Raw genomic sequence first — 20674 nt, 5'->3', positions numbered from 1 at the left:
TCTGAAGCAGACTCCAGGCACTGAGCTGTCAGTACAGAGCCGGATATGGACTCAAACTCATGGACCAAGAGATCATGACTGAAGTCGTACTCTTAACCAAATGAACCACCCAGGTGCCCCTATGTTAGTGATTTTTAATATTAATTCAATATAGATAATAAATACATGAATAAATGAATTTGCTAATTGATAAATGTCTATGCTTTCCTGAATAGACTGTATTTTATTTTTCATTCAGTACTGCAAACAATTCTTATTCTTTGTATTATTTTGGTAGTAATAGATATCTAAACTCTCTTTTTTATTTTTTTAATTTTTTCTTGGGTGAGCAGGGGGTGTCTTCCAGTGAGGACCAAAAAATCTGCTAGACAAATTCTAAGAGTTGTAACACTTCTAAACTCTCTTTGCATTCTGAATTGATGTTTCTAAGCTTTATATAATACTTATAAAATACAAATTTTATTAGCACCATACTTGAACCATATAAACAGACTGCGTAGCATGTATGAAATGCAAATTTTAAATAGTGAAAATTGTCCATTTCATATCAATTTTTAAACATGATTATCATAGGCTAAGGTAAATGAAAGGTCCCTTGGTTAGTTAACTAATCTAAACTCTATAGTTTCCTATCCAACTAGCCAATCTTTTAAATTCATTGGTGAAATAAGCAGCACAAATAGTAATACAAATAAAATCATTTTATTCTCTAAATATATAAAACTATATTAAATTGGGGGGGTGCCTGCGTGGCTCAGTCGGTTGAGCTTCCGACTTCGGCTCAGGTCATGATCTCACTGTTCGTGGGTTCAAGTCCTGCGTCGGGCTCTGTGTTGACAGCTAGTTTAGAGCCTGGAGCCTGTTTCATATTCTGTATCCCTCTCTCTCTGACCCTCCCCTGCTCATGCTGTCTCTCTCTCTCTCTCTCTCTCTCTCTCTCCCTCTCTCTCTCTCTCTCTCTCTCAGAAATAAATAAAAACATTTAAAATTTTTTATAAAAACTATATTAAATTAGGCATTTTAAAATTTAGAATTAATTTTCACTTAGCTGTCATCTCTCCACCTAATACCAAGCCCCATTTGTTTAGATAATCTATGCCATTCTGTCTAAGAAAGCTTCTACATTTTAGGTGGTAAAGAGAAAAAAAAGACATTCTAGACCTAGAACATTGTGAGAAAAGTCACACTAAGATTAGCAATGTATATTTAGGACCTAATGATGAATCTGGGATTCTGAATTGCATGATTGCCTAGTAAATAGTAGAAAGGAAAAATAGAATTAGATTGTGGAAATTGCACGAAGGCCCATTTGACTAATATCCTTTGTATTAAGATGGTATAAAAAGAAGGGGTGAAATAAAACATTAACTCCAAAAGGTGCTAGAGTTGGTTTCACAAGGCTTGTACCCCAAGCCTAGGCACGGTTGAGAGGGACCCAAACTACGAAAGTGCTGAGCAGGTAAATGGAGAGAGGGCTCACATAGAAAATTCTTAGAGTTCTTGCCATGTTGTAAAGTTCCCTTGACCTGACCGTTAGTCGTATTGTATTTTTCTGCATGTATGTGACATCTGTCTGCACTGGGGAGTTAATGGGCTTGTGATTAACCAAAAACCCAAATCAGGAAGATAGGAGAAGGGTATTGGTTATCTACTTCGATTAGTAATTACACATAAATTTTCTTTGTCCCCCTTTCCCTCTTTTGAGACCCTGTGCTCTTAGAAGGTATATTTGGCAAATTTGAAATGTCCTCCTGGAATAACCAGCCAGACAACTAAGCCTTTGTTTGGGACTGTTTATTGACTAAGAATAATTAGAGAAGTCATATACTTGTCCCATATTTCACTCTGGGCAGAGGGAACCATTCCATTGATTCAATAGAAAAGGAAGATAAGAGATAAACTAAGTTGTACTTTATGTCCTCTGGGTAATGCTTTCTCAATGTATCAGTTAAACCCCAAAAGCAAATCAAGTCCAGATCTATTATACCCATTTGGCTTGGCTGTCCCAATTGTGTGTCAAATCTATGGCTTTGTCAGATCCTTCCTGTACCTTCAAGTCCACCTCATTTGTCTTGTCACCTGGGGTCAAAGTCTCTAGCTGAGTAGATACCACTATTCCGAGTAAAAGTGTGAATGTTCATAACACAAAATGAACCTAATGTGACACTTCGGAGCCCAGTTTGTAATATATACAGTGATCTTCATACTGCAATTGCTTTGTGAGATAATCTTAAGTAATTAAAGATACAAGAGAGATAATATATCTGAGTGGTTTCAAGTTTTCTTTAACGTAAGTAAGAATGAAAAGAAAGCATTAAAGAAAGCATTGTACCACAGTTATTGCAAGTGAATATAGGAAAAAAAGCCATTGTTTGTGAGAATGTTAGATGGACTCATCCTTGCTATGCTGAGGTTTAAGCTCAATAAAAAAATGTTTATACAAAAGCAAAACTTTATAGCAATAATAAAACTCTTACTATGGCGATTTAGGAAAAGGAGACTTTCTTTCAGGGGATATAAAACTTTAGTTAATGGCTTAATTCTTTCTATTGGAATGCATGTTTTTATAATACAGCTTTGACAATCTAAGGATACAAAAGACTATTGAAAAATAACAGACTAAACTCCTTTAATGGTGACAATGAAATAGAAATACAATTTTATGCTTACTTTTATTATTAAAAGCAAATTCTTTTCTAATGGAAAAATGAGTTGTGTGGAAAGGGACATTGGCTTTAGGCAGAGGGCTTTACGTAAAATTGCTACAACAATGTTTGCATAGTTGATTTACCACTTCAATGTAATTTTGTGGTCAAAGACATTTTTGTATAGTTCTTCTAAATTGTGATAAACTGCACAATGTGACACCATATATGTCTTTTGAAGAATCAGATACAAAATTGGCATATTGCCAAATGATAAATTTCTCCCTAAAAAAGGTCAGATTGTTGTTAATTAAATCCAATGATATAAACCCAAGGATATAAACACATGTTTAGCAAGAGATGTGAATTTGTTTTGGCTTTTCAACTTAAGGATTATCAAGATATGCCTAATAATTCTAATATAGCCCTGTGTGGGAATTTTCTCCCTTTATAACAAACAGATTTAAAATGTATTAATCCATATGTGCATAGTTGTAACCAATCTGTTAATTTACAGTGTCAAGGCAAACATTTTCCCCCCTATTTTATAAGACTGTGTGGAATACCATCTGCTACTGGAAAGTCTTGCCCTTAAAATTAGATGGGTATTCCAAGCATAGAATCATGGGTTTATTTCTATTTTGTGTAAACTCAACATCTGTTGCATCAAAAATTATAATCTTCCACAGTGTTGTTTTAAGTAAGTTATCTATTAAAAATCTATGAAGATATGCATTATTTAGCACCATAATGGTATATGAGGGATTTTTTTTCTCTTAGTAATTATGTTCAGGAAAATAAACAATCTGTGGCACATTTGATGTCATCTAAACTGAGGTGTGGAATTTCATTAGCTTTGGGATGTATCTAATTTATCAACGTCTGAAAAGTCAGAGACTGTTGTTACTCTAATCAGAAGTGTTTTTACTTATAATGGAATAAATTGGTGAAATAGGTAAGCAAAGTTAGCTAAATAAGATTTGGAAAATTGACCTCACTGTAAGATGACTTTAAGGAAATAATATTATGGACAATAAGTCAACTTAGAATGGTCTCTTAAAATAACTAATTAATGATGTCCTTTAATGTGTTGTATGATGGTAAATCCCTCCTTACATGTCCACCTGCCAAAGCACTTAATCTAAAAATGTTTGGCGAAGAATCACTTTACAGATTATATAATTAGTATCACACAAATAGTGGTGTTTTTTAAAGCATTCTTGGCACAGGAACTCATTGTTATGTGCATATGCTTTTCCCTGTGGGTCCATTTCACTGACAATTTCAATAAAAGTACTATTTTCCAATGTTATATCCAGAATTTTAGTTGGTGTTTATAGCCTTCTGGTGTCACTAAACCATACATTGTACCTACCTTCAAAACTGGCCTTGGGACAAAGATAAGCAAATATGAGCTTAACAAATAAATGTTTCACTTTCTTCTTTTTCAGTTACTATGATCAACCAACCACGGTCCAGAAACAAATGACCTTTCTGATGTATCATCATAAGGTCAATAGTAGCCTAACACTATGTCACAATGTCTACGCATATACCTCACTTTATCTCACATCATCACAAGTAGGGTGAGTATAGTACAATAAGATATTTTGAGAGAGAAAGACCACTTTTGCATCACTTTTATTTGAGTATACGATTGTAATAGTTCTATTTTATTATTAGTTATTGCTGTTAATCTCTCACTGTGCCTAATTTGTGAATGAAACTTAATAATAGGTATGTATGTATAGAAGAAAACAGTACATGTAAGGTTAGGTATTACCTGTGGTTTCAAGCATACACTGGTGTCCAAGGATAAGGAGTGACTACTGTACACAGAAGTGATCATCATGACTTTGGGTTTTGCAATGGATTATTAGATACAACACCAAAAGTCCAAGTAACAAATTTTAAAAACTTAGAATAGTGTCTGGGTAGCTCAGTTGGTTAAGCATTCCATTTTGGCTCAGGTCCTGATCTTGAGGTTCTCAAGTTTGAAACCTGCATAGGACTCTGTGCTTACAGCTCCCTCTCTCTCTCTCTCTCTCAAAAATAAACAAAACAATAGAATTGTTTTTAGAAATTAGATACACTTTATCAAAATTAAAACTTTTGTGTATCAAAGGACACATCAAGAAGGTGAAAGAAAACCCACAGGATAAAAGAAAAAGTAAATAAGGGCAAATGACATGTGTTAGAGGAGACATGGAGAAATGGAATTATTTGCCCATTGCTGGTAGAAATGTAAAATGATGTAGCCGCTGTGGAAAAATAGTTTGGTGGTTCTTCAAAAGTTAAACATAGAACTACCATATGGCTGAACGATTCCACTCTGAAATATATACTTACAGGTATTCAAACAAATATGTGTACACAAATGTTCATTGAAACACTTGTCTCAGTATCCAAAGGGTGGAAACACAACCCAAATGCCTACTAATGAATGAATGAATGAAGAAAATGTGGCACATACATGTAATAGAATATTCTTTACCTATAAAAAGGACTGAAGAGCTGANAAGTTCACAAATTCCACAAATCCATTTATATAAAATGTTCAGAAGAGTTAAATATATGGAGACAGAAAGCAGATTGGTGGTTCCAATGAGCTTGGAAGAAGTAGTGAGAAATGAGTCACTACTTAGTGGGAATGATGTTTTCTTTTGCGGGATGGAAATGCTTGTAATACATACAGTGGTTGCACAACATTGTGAATGTACTAAACGCCATTTAACTTTACACATTAAAATGGTTAAATTTATGCTATGCAAATTTAACCTCAATTAAAAAATACTTAGCTATTGGCAGGGGAGGATGTGAAAGGACAAAGAAGTTCGTGAAGCGTAGTCATATGAAGACTGTCCAAACAGATATTTTAAGCTGCTAAAGATTTAAAGAATATATTATAAAAAATTATGCATGTACTCCATTATGCAGTACCCTTTTTGAGCAGCTATAATGTGCAGTGCACGTGCTAAAACTGATACTGCATTAATTCATGCTTTTGTCTTAATAAAGCTTGAATTATAATAGAGAAGATAATATTAAATACCTAAATATATTTGTGTTGGGATACATATAGACATGGAGGATTTTACAAAATCATGTATCTGGAAGAGATTTGGAAAGACATTTCTGAGTAAGTGACATTATCTCAGCTCTGCAAGATTCATATATGATGGATAAGTAATAGACAGTGAGAAATTTGAAACATAGGGGAAAATAAAGACAGAACAAGGTCAATATTCTGAATTGCATGAGACTACAGTTTGTGAATATTGAAAATAATTAGAATAGAAAATTAAGCAGAATGAAAAGGTATGTGTATCACAGGATAATTGTTACATGTGTATGTTTCTATATTTCTGAGTATTTCTCCGTATACACTTAAGAGATGTATATTTTATCCACACTAAATTAACTAACTGGGCAATATTAATAATCTTAACATAATTATAATTATTAATTTGGGCATTTACTTATGCCTTTATTAATATAGCAGATTGGTAGTTACCAAAGGCTGGGGGAAAAATCAATGGGGACTGAATATATATAACAGAGAAATACAGAAGTGAGGTGAGAAAAGAGAGAGAGAATTTAACAAGATGCTAGCTGCAAATGTAGACTGTAAGGTTAAATTGATAGAACTGAATACAAAATTACAGAATAAATGCTGAATACAAAATTACAGATTAAATACTAAAAGAAAGAGATTTTACTTATTTTCATTTTCTGTGTTAGTAAATGTTAATTAATTGGTTTCCATTTGGACACCTTCTTTAAAAGATTTAGAAATTTGTAAAATATATTTCATTCTTGGGATATTGGAATTCAGATATTTGTTTCATGAGGGCTGCATTATGATTTGTTTCTTCCTTTTTTTAAAAAATAACATTAGGGAAAACTGGATCAAATATCTGTTTAATTCTGTATATTTCTATTTAATAATTATGAATCAAAATTCAAGAACTAACTCTGGTAGAATCAATATATTAAATTTAATTAAAGTCACTGCTATTATGGTTCTTGGCAGTCTCTGGATTAGTGCCAATTTCTTAGGTGAAAGAAAAAATGGTATTTGTAAGCTGATATAATGGTTGTCTTCATGCAGCTGGATGGTAATACAATTCATACGAAATTTGGTCAAGCATCTTTTTAATACAGACATGGATTACATACATTAAGAACAAGACAACATAAATAAAAACCAAATAAAAGTGTAACCAAGAACTAAAAAAACAAAAACAAAAACTTGAAATTATCCAAAACAGCTGTTAAAGATTTACAAACTCATTTTGCTTATGACCTAAAGAGCTATATCAAAGCAGAGAAAAGGATAAAAATTATTGATAGAAAAAAATCAGTAAAATCATGATTATTAATTTCTTTTTTAAAAATATTTTCATTAGATCTTTCTGACTGTAAAATAGATTGATTTGTCCAGAAATAAAATAGAAAAGGAGAAATACTGGTTATTGATATAACTAAAATTATGTTGAAATATTTATTTTATCTATACAATATTTTCATAGAAAGAACATTCTTGTATACACAATAAAAATAATTACTCCAATAGTTTTTAATCATTTACTTATGAATAATTTATAATCCAAAGTTGTATTCCTTTTTAAGTTTTTTATATATTTTCTTTATTTGAGAGAAAGAGATCATGCTAGCAGGTGGGGGGCAGAGAGAGAGAGACAGAGAGAGAGAGAGAATCTTAAGCAGTCTCCACAGTAAGCACAGAGCCTGATGTGATGTTGAGAGCCTATCCTGTGATCTTGGGATCATGACCTGAGCTGAAATAAAAAATTGGATGCTCAATCAGCTGAGCCACCCAAGCTCCCCTAAAACTTATATTACTTATATTCACAAATGCAAAATTAAGAATGACAAAAATTTTAAGCAATTTTCTGAATAGAAAAAATTTTATTTTATAAATTAGCATGTTTCAAAAGATCACTGAATGCTAGTTGCTTATAATTTCTCAACATAGTTAATAAATAAACAAGTCTATTTGGAAACTGCTTTATGAGCCCAATTCGGCATAGAGAAGAATTTTTAGCCTCGTAGATGTAGCTGCTATAGACTTTGAGCAAAATGGGCAAAACCCTCTGGCAAAAGAAAATTTCAGTTATACATTTTCAGGAGCTACAAGATCAGCAAATTAGTCATATGGAAGTAATACGCTCTTACTCGATCTGATTTCACTAGTACCTGATATTGCTTAGGTCTCAGGTGTTGTACTATGTCTACAAGATGGAATGATTTTTCTGAAATACTCTCAATTATAAGATCTAGGAAAGTAAAACATAATTTTTAATGGATAAAAATAGTATATAGAAAGTACTTAGTGTATAAGAAAGTATTAACCTATAAGCCAAGATTTACTCTCATGAGAGAGATTAGTATATTTTAGAAACTTTTGGCAACACAGGAGAACACTATGAAATGGACATGAATGAAAGTTGGATAGCATGAGAAGAATATGTAAAAGAAAGAAACTTATACCAGTAAAAAGCAGCAACAAAAATGAATGCAAACCTAAGAATAAGTGTGACAATGACATGTAACTACAAGCCTGTTTGTTGAGTGACCAAAAAGGCAATGAAGGCAATGAGACAATTAGGCAGGGATCAAAATTACAAAAGGAGCAAGAAGCAAAGAAGTTTTAGGTAAACAGGTAAAGATAATTACCCAAAATCATATTGAGGCTAAGATGTTTACTCCAATAAACCTCACTATATTTTACTTACATTTTTTTGTCACAGTACAATGCATTATAAACAAAACCTGACTTTGTTTTCTATTGTGTTACTTGCTAAATATTCAAAATATAGAAAATAAGTATTGAATCTGAATACAAACATTTGAGGCTCTCAATTGCCCAAAAAAGGACAGTAATTATGTAGAACACAAACACCAACACACTTATATAAACATTTTCACTGTACTGAAATTCTTATAAATATGACATTATTTTTTTTCTTCATAGATATTGTGATAGTCTGTTTGATGTGTAAAATTGGTTGGATAAGAATCCCCAGTTATTCAATCAAACCCTAATCTAGGTGTTTCTTGGAAGATACTTTCTAGGCATCATTAAAATCTATAATCAATAAGTTTTAAGAATGTCAACCAGAAGAAAGGAATATTATCCTAGATAATCTGAATAATCCCATCACACATTGCCTATTTCTATTGTTAGAGAAACAAATAAAGTCCATGCATGGCATGGTGTGGCAATAGAAATTGCCACTGGATAATTCTAATCAAATACTTATAGACAGCAAAATCTGGGTCACCACATGTTTCCTCCCAGAGAATGATGTATTCAACAACACTGAGAAAATGGGCAAAGAAAAGAAACAGCTCAGGACTCTAAATTCCAAGTTCAATCTTCACATAAATTACTTGAAACATTCTATATCTGCCTTGACAAAACCTGTTATCTCCTGTATTTGCAGGCCGATGGTTTTTGAAAACCAAGCTCAAAGTTTAGTTCTTTAAGTAGCTAAATTACAACACAAATTTCTGTTAATATGAAAACATGATTTGAAAGAAATGGAAACCTAAAAATTGGAGTAGGGATATATGGGCAATCTTGATGAAGTTGGAGGCATTGATCCTCCAAATTATGATGAGTATTATTTTCTCTCTCACTTATTCCTGAGGAGTTTAGCCTTCCTTTGCCTAAGCATCTTATAATGGCCTCCTCTGAAATAGTTGCCATCCAAGGCACTACTGATTCCCCTCAGGACTTACCCCCAACATTTTCTTTGTTTTTAGATTTATAACTAGTTTCATGTTGGAGCACGCCCTAAAGGATGAGGTACAAAGTGTGATTTCACAATGAGTTGCATGACTTTTCAAATTTATACAGACAGAAATTTTGAAATGTGTGAGAATTAATCTTAATGATGTGAAATTATTGTAGAAAGAATAATCAGGTTGGATCAGGCTCAGTTTATTGATATGGTCCCCCTAAACAGAGATTCTGGAGGCAGTGTTTCAATTCAAAGGATTAGAAAGGGCTCTAATAGTTTGGTGGGCTGAAAGATGCACTCACAGTTTGCCTACGGTAAATAAAAGTGAAATTCTATAGGTGTCTTTGTTTACTATACTGAAAGATTTGCAGAGACTTATGGATATTGGAATATTAGCATTAAATTATTTTATAAGACTTACTATCCTGTTCTGTAAAGGCCCAGGGAACAATTTTTTACCATTTTTTTTTTTTTTTTGGAAATAAATTGGTGAGGTAAATGTCATCATCTTTGAAAGAATGGCATGATTGCTTTTTTTATAAGCCAGAAATTACAATGCACCCTGTTTCTATTGAAATGAGATACCTAAATGCAATAGGAACAATAGATAGTGATGGGAGCCAAGTGGTGGTACTTAATGCCAAAGAGAGGGAGTGTGTGTTTAGTATAATAGACAATGGAATCAAAGCTCTAATATGAATGATTTGACTTGTGGAGACCTATGGCATTAACTATTTGATCATGGTCATGGTATCCCCTGGCCTCAATTAATTCCCAGATTTGAACCAGTTTATAGACCTAGAACCCTCTGAATGAGGGAGAGACCATGTTCCCTTGAGACAAGGACTTCCTACAATATCAAAAATTTATTCTGTTAATCTCACTCTTAGGCTTCCCCAAAGGCACTTATGTCCATTTACTAGGGCTACTATGCATTGAGAAAAAGGAAATAATCAGAATTTTTAGGAATTACTGGATAAATGGCTCTTAATCAACAGTCATTCCTGAAAACACAAAATAATGTTGTTATCCACAACTCTGAATAGAGGTCTATAGTGGTCAGGTGATGAATGGAGTTTTAGCTCAGCTCTATTTTCCAGTGGACCCAGTAGGGTCTCTGAGCCAACCCTCTGGTTATTTGTCCCTTTTCAGAATGCATAATTGGAATAGACCAGCAATTGGTGAATCCCCACATTGCTCCCTTGACAAGTAGAGTAAGGGCTATTATGGTAGGAATATCCATAAAAGTGCCACTACCCACAAAATCTAATGTAGGCAGACTCCTACATTCCTGAAGGGGTTACGGAAATTGGCACCAATGTCAAAGACTTAAAAGGTGTAGGGATAATGATTCCCATCACATCCTGATTCAACTATTCTTTGTAGAAAGCCAGCAGATCTTAGAGAATGAGTGTGTATTATTAATAACTTAATCAAATGTTGACTCCTATTGCAGGTGCTGTTCCAGATAGTCGCCTTTCTTGAACTAATTAACACATCCTCTGATACTTGGTATGGACCTATTGGTTTGGCAAAGGCTTTTCTCTCCATACCAGTTAGTAAAGACCACTAAGAGCACTTTGACACTGGACATCATGCCAGTCAATTATTGTCATGACATGCTTATGGGATCTGAGAACAGAATATAGCAAGTACTCTAGATATATGGGCATAAAACATTTGCATGTCACAAGATGAGAAAGAGATCCTACAGTCCCATTTCAGGAGCTTTCCACCTCAGTGAAATTACTAGGTGCTCAGTATTAATGGCTATGTGGACATATTCAGTTTAAGGTGAAAGATAAGTTGTTGCATCTTGTGCTTCCTACCACCATAAAATAAACATGATGCCTAATGACTTTCTTTAGATTTAGGGGGCAAAATATTCCTCATTTGAGTACTATTGTTTTCAGTGATCTGCTTATTTTCAGTGGGGTTCAGAATAATTAAGTCTCTGCATGCAAATTGCCTTGCCACTTGGAGCATATGATCCCACAGATCAGAGAAGTTTTAAAGTGTTGGTGGCAGATGAACACATGTTTAGAGTCTTTGGTCAGCTCCTATAGATGAAATCTTTCAGACCCTTAAGATTTTTTTTTTTATCAAAGACTGCCATCCTCTGCATTTAACAACAAACCTTTTGAAGACCAACTTTAGGCTTCCTGTAGGGCCTTAGTAGAGACTGAACGCTTAACCACGGATCACCACATTTGCATGGAACCTTAGTGGCCAACATAAACTGAGCTCTGTCTAATCCATCAAACCACAAGGTTGGTGTGCATTTCTAATGGGCCTATCTGACATTGGGCTTTACCAGGTCCTGAGGATATAAGAAAGTTACATGAGGAAGTGGCCCAAATGCCCATGGTCCCTACTCCGTTACATTATCATCTTTCTCCAAGTCTATACCTCTGGCTTCATGGGGGTTCTCTATGGCCAGCTGACTGAAGAAAAAAAAAATAGGCCTTATTTACAGATACTTCTGCATAATATGCATGCATCACCGAAAAGTGGACAATGGCCTCTATCTAGGACATTCCTAAAGGACAATGGTGAAGGAAATCCTGCTAGTGAAACAGCTTCAAGCAATGCCCATGGCTTTTCATTTTGCCTGGATGGAGAAATGTCTGGCATTTCAATAAAAGTTTATATTGACTCATGTATTGTGGCCCATGATTTTGTTAAAGGTCAAGGATTAGGAAAGAATAATGAAAAAAATGATGGTAAACAAAATGGGGAGGAAATATGTAAATAGACATCTCTGAATGGGGACAGGATATGAAGGTATTTATGGTATTTATACATCATCTAAATGCTCACCAAAGATGGTCTTAACAGAGAGTGATTTTTTTAATAATATAGGACATTATTACAACCCATTCAGGGGCTACCAGTCAGCCTCCTTCCCCAGTCCCTGCTATCATTGTTCAATGAGCATATGAACAAGGAGGCTATGGTAGCAGGGAGGGAGACTTTGTATGTGCTCCAGAACTGGGCTTCTTTCTAACCAAGGTTACCTTGGCTGTAGTGCTGCTGCTGTCCACTTTACCAACAGCAGACAATAACAATGAGTCCTTGATTCAGCACTATTCCCAGAGGTGAACAGCCCAGCTACTTGTTTGTCGGTTGATCACTTTGTGCTGCTTCTATCATGGAAAAGACAGTGCTTTATTCTGCTGGAATAGATAAATTGTGTATTGCCTTCTGCCAAATCTACCATCCAGGGACTTAGAGAATGCTTTATCCATCATCTTGGTATTCTACACTGCTTTTTATCAAGTAATTTGTTTCACATTAAGTGCAATGTGACAATGGGCCCATGAATATAGAGTTTCCTAGTATTACCACCCTCTCAGTCATGAAATACTTATCTATATTGAAGGGTGAGTTTGCCTTTTGAAATCTGAGTTACAACAGGAATTAGGTAGCCATACAGTTCAGAGCGGGGGCACTCTCCTCTGAGTTGTTGTATATGCTATACAGTGCTGCCCACTAAATGGTCTTATTTCTCGTATAAAATAATTTACTGGTTCAGGAATCAATGGAAATAGGAGTGACTCCCCTCAAAATTATCTCTAGATAACCCACTATAAAAAATTTTTGCTTGCTTGTCTCTAAGTTTAGGCTTTGTTGGTCTAGAGGCTTTACTTCAAAGAAGGAGAAAATCTTCCACCAAGAATCAGTAACCATCAGGTATCACAAAAAAGATTCCACTAAACTACGAGTCAAAAGTGCCACCTGGTTACTTTGGGGTCCTCATGTATCTGAATCAGTAGGCAAAAAAGTGGGTCAGTGTACTGGCCGGGAAGATTAATTCTGATTACTAATGCAACACCTCACTGCTACTACACAGTGAAGCTAAAACTATGTCTGGAATACAGCGGATCCATTACAGTGTCTCTTGGTACTGCCACATACTGCGATTGAAGTCAATGGAAAACTGCTATAATCCACTGCAGCCAGGACTGCTAATAGCCCAGAACTTTAAGGATATATGGTTTGGGTCATCTTACCCAGGAAGAAAACACAATCAGCTGAGTCTCTTTCTTAGGGCAAAGCGAATATGGAACAGGTGATAAAGGAAAGAAACCATGACTATGTGCCCAGTTTTAGAAATGAGAACAAGAAGGGGCGCCTGGGTAGCTCAATTGGTTAAGCTTCTGACTTCAGCTCAGGTCATGATCTCACAGTTCTACTGTTTGAGCCCTGGTCTCTGTGCCAACAGCTCAGAGCCCTGAGCCTGCTTCAGATTCTGTGTCTCTCTTTCTCTCTGAACTTCCCCCACTCATGCTTTATTTCTAGCTCTCTAAAAAATAAAGAAACATTAAAAAAATAAAAGGAAATGAGAACAAAAAGACTATAATTGTTAGAAGTATTTCTTCCTTATTCTGTTATGATTTGGAGCCATGTACACAGTCGCAGATAGCTAGCTATGTAGAGATGATAGATAGATAACAGATATATAGGTATATATCTGTGTGAAAGGAAAGTTTTAAAACTACCTAAATAGTAGTTTGTATCATAAAATCATTGTTTATAATCAAATATTACCATAATGAAATGATAAAGCTTACCTCTTGTATTTTAAATGCCTAAATTTTAAATACATAGCATTAGAGGTCACAATAGTAAATAAAAGTAGACATATTTTTACTTTGCAGCCCTTCATAAAGGACAGTTTCTCTAGGAACCACATTTTACCCAGACGGTGGCAGGGATAATTTTCATCCTCCTTGAGACATTGCACTGGATTCCACTGCTGCTATTCAGCTGATCTCCTCTCATTTACAGGTAATTTGGTTTTTTTTCACCATTGCTCTGGCCTGATTTTCAAATTTTCTCTTTATTTAATTTTTTTTTCTTTTTCAAAAGGATAGATTATCCTTTATTTAAACTGCCTGGAGGTGGGTGGTTGTTGGCCATGTGAAATTTCATACTGGTCCCTTTCATCATATTTGAAAAACTCCAGCCATCATTTTCCAAATATTACCTCAAACCAAATTTTGCTCCCTTTTCCTTCTGGAAATGTGGTTAAATATATTTCAGAACGTATTCTATCCTGCATGTCCATATCTTTTTTCATATTTCCCATCTCTCTGCCTCTCTGCACTGCCTTCTGAATAAAAGTTTCTTCTGTCATATTCACTTCACTAATCCTTTCTCCATTTGTGTCTAATATGTTTTAAGTCACTCATTGAAGTTTTAGTTACATTTTGTTCCCATTCTACTCTTATACCTTTTGCTTATTTTTTCCCCCCAGTTCCACTAAGTAACTTCACTTTTGTTCTGACTGCAGATATTTTAAGCCAGACATTAATTTCTTCAAACACAGCAATCAGTCTCAAATGTCTAGAATTTAAATGTATCTAATTAGCAACAGCATTTGATGTTGTTGGTATGTATAAAGTGATTCATAACTGAGAATGTTATTAGCTGAAATGTTTGCAGGTCTGTAGCTAATGGCTACCACCTTGGAGCCTAATCCTCCTATGTAATTATATTTAATTCTCTCATGTTCTATTGTCCTTGAAGATATCTCTGTAGATACTTTTTAAACCCTAAGGTGAATGGGTTATTCGCTATGGAAGAATTGAATTTGTTTGTGCCAGGGACATTAGAATTCTGGTATGCTGTGACTACTGTACACTACATGTGTGGCTTGATGCCTTTTATGCCTTTTTCCAAGCACCAGATAATTGTTCTTGCCATTCCCTAGATTTTGGGGACAGTAGGAGAGTAGGAAAGTTCATTTGGGTTTACTCTCATCCTAATAATGCAGTTTTTTAATAACCCCAAATGGGTACTCGTGTGTGTGTGTGTGTGTGTGTGTGTGTGTGTGTGTGTGTGTGTGTCTAAGCAGGATTTTAGTTATAGTTAGACCCTGAAATCTATGCATCTTGTCTTGTATGGTTGAAGCAAATGCTAAGATATGGAAGATTCAGAAATATGCTTAAATACAGATATTTGCTTTCATTTACATCTTCCTGGTATTCCCTTATTATTTTACAATTAATGCTTTAAAGAAGATTTCTTATTTCTTATGTTCTGCATTTTCATAGAGTTCATTGGGGAAAACACAGCAAAGTGTAAATGGCAAATTTTTATAGGCAAACAACCAGATGGCCCAGGCAAGCGAGTCATTTGGGGCAGTCAATGAAAATTTGACTTGACAATAGAAATTATTTTTCTCAAGTCAGATATTGTGTAGAATGTCACTTATTTATGTGATTATGTTAATGCTTATTTCTCTAGAAAGTTATATTTACAGTATATTGAATGTTTAGGTGAGAAAATGTGAATTTAAGCAAAGAATGTAACACAGAGAAATAATTTGCCTTATTTTGAATAAGGAGACTTTTGGAAGAGTGAATGAGAAACAAATTTCTGGAGTAGTTATATTTATTAACTGATCTAATCTATATATTTGTTCAGTTTTCCATCTTTTTTTAAATTTTTTTTTTAATTTATTATTTCTAGGAGAGAGAGAGAGACAGCGTGAGCAGGGGAGGGTCAGAGAGAGAGGGAGTCACAGACTGAAACAGGCTCCAGGCTCCGAGCTGGCAGTCAGCACAGAGCCCGATGCGGGGCTCGAACCCACGAACGTGAGATCATGACCTAAGTGAAAGTCGGAAGCTTAACCGACTAAGCCACCCAGGCGCCCCCAGTTTTCCATCTTAAATCGTCTAGATGTAGACTATCTGAAACTGTGAAAAACTGATTTTTAAAAATCCTATCTTTTATTTTAAATATATATGTACACACACATATATAAGTGTATGCTAATCCAACAAACTTTTAATTATTCAGTTGTGGCACCATTTTCTGCTGAAACAAAACATATAAACACAGGATGTGCTCTGAAGAACACCATTTAATGTGCACATTAAACAGGTAATAGCACATTCTTTGTCACTACTTAATAAAGTTCAAACCAGGTGTTCTAAATGTAGAATTATCTTACTAAATAATACCAAATAAAATTATTATTTTCAAAGGCAATGCTTATGCCCACATATACATGTTCAGAATGTGTTTTTGTACTTATTCTATATAATCTACTAACAGAAAAATTAATATTAATAATTAATATTAACTTATTTTGATGATTATGAGATATTCTTGTCATTTTTTCATTTTAAGCCTAGTTCTCAGTTTTAATTTTTTAAATGTTTATTTATTTATTTTTATTTTTCATTTAAATTTTATTTTATTTTATTTTAAAATAGTTTATTGTCAAATTGGTTTCCATATAATACCCAGTGCTCATCCCACAAGTGCTCTCCTCCCTGCCCATCATCCCCCCCTCCCCTCCACAGCCATCAGTCCTTAGTTTGTTTATTTTTGAGAGACAGAGCATGAGCAGGGGAGGGGCAGAGGAAGGGAGAGACACAGAATCTGAAGCAGGATCTAGGTTCTGAGTGGTCAGCACAGAGCCCAACCCGGGGCTCAAACTCATGGACCACAAAATCATGACCTTAGCCAAAGTCAGACGCTCAACCAACTGAGCGACCCAGGTGCCCCGCCTAGTTCTGAGTTTTGTACTGACCAGTGAATGAATACTTGGACTTAAGTCACGTCCAAGCAAGCTCACGCTCTTCTCTAGCTTAAAAAAATATATGTGCACAGAGATAGTTTTTGAAAGTAAATAATCTAAACAAAATCTCTTTGAAGTATTTACCTTAATACTTTGCATAAATAAATTTTTGTTAAAATTACAGTTTTATTGCTGCTGAGGTGCCTCAGAGATATGTCATATGTGATATATCTCATTGGGTCATGTTTTGCTTATTGTCTTGGGCTGTCACATCAAGCAGTGAAGGTTTTAAAAAATGCTTTAATAAAGCATTTAGATGTAAATTTACTCGAAATTCTAGTAATTAACAACATATTGGTTGTTACAGTACATTTAGATAGGAAAATATGTGGGATATTTGAAAGATAAACAGTATGTTGATTTAACAATATTTGAAAAATGTCTTAATAGGCTCTGCCTACAAGTAACAAAGTTCCATTAAGGATTTCTCAAGTATCGACAGTTCTTTAAAAAAGGTATGTGACAATTGATAATGACAACTTGCAAGATTCTAATAAAGGGGAATGTGATACAGTGAATCATAGAAATTGGAAATCAGTTGCAGACGTTAGCAGCTGTATTTATTATGTACATGTATATATACTAGCTCTCTGTCATTAACCTGAGACTGTTATTCCCGTTAGTATTTCTCTTCATAAAATAGAAATATTTTTATATGGAATATATCTTTCTTTACCAACTAATGATTTCTTTAAGGATTTACACATTGAAATTCATAGGGTAGAGTTAAATACCTCACATTCCTCGCACCCCCAGCATAATACACACACACACACACACACACACACACACACACACACACACACAAATACAAATTCAGATACCTTAAATTTCAATTTGACACTGCAGGGTTATTCTCTCCTTTTTGCATTTGTAATAACAACAGAAATCTTGCTTTTATCATCTACAACCTATTTACTTACTCAATCCTAAAAATGCAGAGAAATTATTTTCAGAATTTCTAACCTATGCTTTTGTCAGTCAGAAGCATTCTAGCCATGCTTCATAATCTGCTTAAGGGCTTTTTCTTCTCTAAACTTGGGACATAGAGTCTAATTACTGCGTTACTGAGTTCACTGATGTAGTTCTTTCTGTTCATCTTCAGTGTGGTTGTTTCACTGTTGAAAGACTACAATTTGTTTGAGTTTATTTGTTTTATTTGCAGCTCATTTTAGCACCCACTCCTCCATGTGGACTTTATTTTCATTAATCATGTTGCTGGTTTTTCCAGTCATCACTTGTTTGGAAGAGATTTTCTTGTGGTAGATCTTAATGAATGGTTCATTGATATAAAATATACCAAGCTCTTTGATATTTAAAACATTTTTCTGTAGCTTTGCTAAAGGAAAGATAGCTTCACTTGATAGAAGATCCTAGGTTAAAAGTTTCTTTTCTTTATAGTTTTGAAACTACGGTTCAATTTTTATTTGTATATGTATGTTGATTTTGAGAATCCTGATGTCAGCTTCATTTTACTACACATGTAAGTTACTTCATCTATCTGGCTAGAGACCCTAAGTGTTTATTCCTTATTTTTGAATTATAATTGCTTTATCAGGATTTATCATGAGATTGATCTTGCAGGTGAATTGTTATTCCCTATTGAACAAGTTGGTATGCATTTGAATCAACCAATTATCCTCTTTTTTCTCTAGCACATTTTATTTTTTTTAATTTTTTTAAAACGTTTTACATATTTCTGAGAGAGAGAGAGAGAGAGAGGGAGAGAGGCAGCGTTAGCAAGGGAAGGTCAGAGAGACAGGGAGACAGAATCCGAAACAGGCTCCAGGCTCTGAGCTAGCTGTCAGCACAGAGCCCGACTGGGGGCTCAAGTCCACACGCCGTGAGGTCATGACCTGAGCTGAAGTCGGCCGCCCAACTGACTGAGCCCCTAGCACATTTTCATTAGCTGAGGGTTTTCCTCCCTTTCTTCAATTCCTTCCATTGCATTTTTATTTGAATCTACAAGCCAGCTTGTTACTTAGTCTTTACTACTAATATTCTTTTTTTCTTTTTTTTCTATTTCTTTTTATAATGTCAGTCAATTCTGGTTTCATTTATCATTTTTGCGCATTCTTTTTGAATTTTGATTCTTTTTTTTTTTTCCTCCTTCAGTTCCAAACACTTCTTTCAGGGAACTAAAGTTTGACTTGTTACAACTTTCTTCTGCTTCAGAGTTCTCCTTAGCTGAATTCCATGGGCTCTCATTTTTACTCTTCCTTTTATCAATGTTTTGTGTGCATCCACACTGGATGCATTTCTGAGGACATAGCATGGCGGTGTGACTACAGGATTGCGAATTCGAATGCCTCCTTTTTACAGAGTCGAAAACATGATTCATTTACTGAATGCCTTTTTGGGGGAGGGATATTTAATACGTTTAATTTTTTGATATTCTTTGTCTTCAAGGATTTAAATTCCCTGTCCATTTTCTGTGTTTCATCAGACAGTTTTCAGTGGTTACCTCTTTCTTCCATCGAATCTTCTCCATTGAAAGCATCACATTTCCACAGCTACCACTTCATGCCTCCTTCTAATTTTTAAGTTCTTCCCTTTAATCAGTGTGCTGATCTACCATGGTAGATCAGGGTAGATTTTTCTCTTGCTGGCTATGGCTGCAGATTATTTGTAGGATTTTGGGTAACTCCCTTTTTCTCTATTCTGCATAGTTTGTTTTTATTTTGTTTATTACTCAAACTGCACTTGCTGTTTGAGGAGACTTGGGGTCAGGGTGTGAAATAGAATATGGTTCACTGGAATTTGATGGTTAATATTTTACTTATAGGTCATTTAAAATTTGGATATTCTGTCTTTTTGTTTTGTTCGGGGCTTAAATTTTATTTATTTCTCATTATTACTTTTTAGCTTTATAGTTCTTCTTGCTCTTTGCAGGATTATTTTAAAGTAAGTTAAGAAGTACAGATTTATGCCCTAACTTAAAGTCTGGAATTTGTTTTATAAATTAGTAATTATTTCTGGATATTACATGTTGTGTATAGTATGTACATAGACAAGAAGGATCTATAAGTCATGTAAAATATAGTACAGTTTAGAAACAGTAATATGATATTTAATTTATAGCACATATTATACTAACTATTCAAAGTGCATTATAGAATAGATACTACACAAAGCATAACTTATTTATTTTTTAAATTAATGTTTATTTATTTTTAGAGACATAGAAACAAAGCATGATCTGGAGAAAGGGCAGAGAGAGAGACACAGAATCCGAAGCAGGTTCCAGACTCTGAGATGTCAGCACAAAGCCCAACGTGGGACTCGACCATGAACTGCGAATTCATGATCTGAGCTGAAGATAATCGTTTAACTGACTGAGCCAGCCAGACTTCCCACAATGCATATTTAGGTAAAAAACAAGAGACACTATTTGCATAAAACATATTAGATATGTTCTTTCTGGTATATTTATATATTATATCAAATGTTTTAAAATTGTTTTTATATATATAGTATATATTATAAATCATACACATATATGACATATATAATTAATATTTTATGTCAATCATGAAACATACATATGTGTAGCTATTTATGCTTATATATATGCAAAATGTGTATTTATGTAGACTGTATTAAAAATGTGCTGTTCCAACACAAACTTTTCATTNCTTTGTGATGTATGGGCGCGAGTGCAAGTACAG

At 34.4% G+C, this 20674-nt stretch overlaps 1 non-coding gene across 1 annotated transcript; it reads right to left on the bottom strand.

The window, feature by feature from the left end:
• Positions 1 to 331: 331 nt before the first annotated feature.
• On the bottom strand, positions 332 to 393 carry LOC144239146 (U7 small nuclear RNA). The gene has a single exon (XR_013337328.1). It is a non-coding gene; the product is annotated as a U7 small nuclear RNA (small nuclear RNA).
• Between the last annotated feature and the right edge of the window lie 20281 nt (positions 394 to 20674).

Source organism: Crocuta crocuta, unplaced genomic scaffold (assembly GCF_008692635.1).
Source record: "Crocuta crocuta isolate KB4526 unplaced genomic scaffold, BGI_CrCroc_1.0 scaffold744, whole genome shotgun sequence".
Taxonomy (NCBI): Eukaryota; Metazoa; Chordata; class Mammalia; order Carnivora; family Hyaenidae; genus Crocuta; species Crocuta crocuta.
The sequence above is the reverse complement of the archived record's forward strand: the minus strand, read 5'-3'. Positions and strand labels throughout refer to the sequence as shown.